General features: G+C 43.4%; 2 non-coding genes across 2 annotated transcripts; both read left to right on the top strand.

Moving 5' to 3' along the window:
• Positions 1-2204: 2204 nt before the first annotated feature.
• Positions 2205-2276, top strand: TRNAA-UGC. Its single transcript has one exon. It is a non-coding gene; the product is annotated as a tRNA-Ala (tRNA).
• Positions 2277-2758: 482 nt separating this feature from the next.
• On the top strand, positions 2759-2831 carry TRNAK-CUU. Its single transcript has one exon. It is a non-coding gene; the product is annotated as a tRNA-Lys (tRNA).
• Positions 2832-3151: the final 320 nt, after the last annotated feature.

Here is a 3151-nt window from a genome sequence, read left to right as displayed (position 1 = left end):
ACTGGGGTCTTAAAAGCTTTCAAGTGGCCATCAAAGATGCAACAATTGGTCTCTCCTGGTCTGGAGCAAAGAAAAATGAAGAAAACCAAAACTGCATGGAAACAATTAATCCAAGGAACTACTGGACCATGTAAACTACAGCCTACATGAACATAAGACCAGAAGAACTAAATGGTGCCCAGCTACCACTGTCAACCACTCAGAAAGGAATCAGTGTAAGAGATCCTGGATAGAAAGGGAGAAAAATGTGGAACAAAACTCAAAATCATAAAGGAGAACAGACTTACTGGTCTGATAGAGGCTGGTGAAACCCCCAAGACTATGGCACCAAGTCACCCTTCAGAGCTGGAATTAAACTCACTCCCTTGGCTTCCAGCCAAACAATAGACAGGCGGCATACAGGGTGAATATTTCCACCAGGTAGGTACAGTCCTTAGAACAATCAACCATGGGAAATCAGAAGGGCAGATAGCTCAGAGGGGAGGAATGCAAGGGAAAGGACAATGGGAGAAGGTAGCCGCAGGGAGGAAGTGGGAAGAGGGCTGTTACATTGTGAGGATTGCATTCAATGTCATGAAAGAAAATGTGTATGAACTGTTGTATGGTAAATGAATTTGCTCTGTAAACTTTCACCCAAATCACAATAAAAAATAAAATAAAATTTACAATAGTATTCTCACTTTACTCATCATTATTCTTCACCTATTAAAAAAAAAAAAAAGAAGAAGAAGTCTAACTCTCTCTTGCCACCTCCTGCCTCTTTCCAGAGCTGCTGGGATTATCTGCTTCCACACTCTCTCTCCTCATTCCCCCTTAACACCAGCTTTCGCCCTCACCCTCATAACATAGGATGGAACAATCCTACATTAAAATGTCAGATCATGGTCCTTGTCTTGGTTCTCTAGTGCTGCTATGACAGAAATACCACAAGACAAAAAGAAATTTATTTTCTCACAGGAGACTAGAAGTCCAAATTCAGAGCATTGGTTTAGGGCAATGTCAGCTCTGAAGCTATCTCTTCAGCCTCTATTTCTTGGCTCCTTGGTGTTCTTTATATGGCATGGCATCTTCCTCCATCTCTCACTTGCTTGTTTAATTTATATCTAAAAAGAGATTGACTTAACACACACCCTACACTGCTAATATTGCTTCATTGACATAACAAAAAGGATTATGTATAACCACAGATACAAGGATTAGTATTTACAGCACATACTTTGGGGAAACACAATTCAATCTATAACACTGCTGATAACTCCACAGTACACATCTCCAATCCAGGTCCCTCTAGGAGCCTGGCTCTCATATCCAGCTCCCCACATAGCATTTCCACCTGGGTGTTCTAAGAAGTGTCATATGCTTATCTCCAAAAGGGAACTTCTGATCTGCCCCTACTGGCTTCTCTCAGCTTTCCCCACACTACGCCATTAGCACCATCCCTACAGGTGCTCAGGCCAAAACCCCAGATTTGTTTCCTTTGCTTGTCCCTCTTTTACCTCAGATATCAGCACAGCTCACTTCCCACCTCCCCGGAACCTTGGCTCAAATATCACCTTCTCGCGGAAGACTGCCTGGCCAACACGGTTTAAAATCTGCCCTTACCACACTCCCTCTCCCAACGCTGCCTCTCTTTTTTCTCTCTAGCACTACCACCTCTGGAATGGGAACTGTAAGAGGGAATAGACTGCATTGGTTTTGTCCACGGCTGAAGCCCAGTTTCTAGAGCAGCTCTTGGCACACAGTATGCATTCAGTAAACTGCTTGACTTGATTTAAACTGGTTCAAAATTCAGACGATACAGTGGTTCACAGTAAAAAGTCCACCCGTCGCTTACACCCAGTTCCCTCCTCATCCCAAGTAATAAACTTTCAACACAGTTCTAGAGTATTTTATATACATTCTATATATTTTACTGACACTCCTATTTAACAAAACTTAGCAACCTGCATCCGTACTTTTCTAAGTCACAGTTCTTGGGCATCGTGCCTGATGACTTCTTTCTCCTTTTTCCACCACTGCCTCCAGGTGCTTCTCCCCGCCCAGTCATCTCGGGGCATTCCTCAATCGAGATCTGATCGCTCTGAATTAGAGTAAAACTCTATCACAACCTGCAAATAAAACATTTACAATAATTTTTCTTTCTCCGGTTCACGCCCAGCGCCAGCAATGACCAAGGGAGCTGTAGCGGATAGCGTGACTGGAGCGGGGATGTAGCTCAGTGGTAGAGCGCATGCTTTGCATGTATGAGGCCCCGGGTTCGATCCCCGGCATCTCCAGCGCGGGCGAGCGCCTCTTTTCATTTTTGCCTTTCCACTTTCGAAGCTTCGCGCACAAGCAAAGCACAAAGGGAAAATGCAAGAGGGTGGAGTTTGCGCAGGTAGGAGGCAGTCTGCACTGTCTCTCTCTCTCTCCTCTGCGCCTCAGACATTGTCATTGGACCCCGAATTTAAAAACTGTAAGGATGATTCTCGCCAGTGACACCAGCGTGCAAACGTTTCCCTTCCTCCTCTTTCACTCGTACTCTTCTTGCAGATGGAAAAGAGCTAGGTTGCTAGTAGGGTGGACGACAAAAGTGAGGATTCTCAGGTACTTAGGGCAGAACTTGAACTAGAAGTTCTCGGTCGGCTAGGAAGGTCCCTTAGTAACTTGATTGCACTGTAATTCATAAACGTAATTACAATCCCAAAATTAAACAGTAGACGTGGAGACAAACCTAAATTAACCTTGAATTTGTAAATTTCAACACATTCATAGGGCTGCCCGGCTAGCTCAGTCGGTAGAGCATGAGACTCTTAATCTCAGGGTCGTGGGTTCGAGCCCCACGTTGGGCGACCGGTGTTTTTACTTCACAATTTACCAATTTTGTTTAAATTAAACAATTTGTTCTCTGACAGATACTTGCCCTTGGAAAATCCACGTGCGCAATATTCAGATGGACGTTTAGAGAGTAAGTCACCTCTCACTGATTATTCTTTAGTAACAAAGTGATTATGTTACCATCTTTTGAGTAGGTAATTCCTTACATGATTCAAAAATCGCACCATAAATAAAGATATTCAGCGACAAGCATCTAACTTGGACAGGAAGAATTCCACACTAGATATAAGAAATTAAATATGTATGTGATTTTCTTTTTGATCTTGGTGTCATA

Source organism: Orycteropus afer, unplaced genomic scaffold, assembly GCF_000298275.1.
Source record: "Orycteropus afer afer isolate SDZICR_OR568_19922 unplaced genomic scaffold, OryAfe1.0 scaffold00455, whole genome shotgun sequence".
Classification (NCBI taxonomy): Eukaryota; Metazoa; Chordata; class Mammalia; order Tubulidentata; family Orycteropodidae; genus Orycteropus; species Orycteropus afer.
Note: the sequence above shows the minus strand (reverse complement) of the source record. Positions and strands in the feature narration are given on the sequence as shown.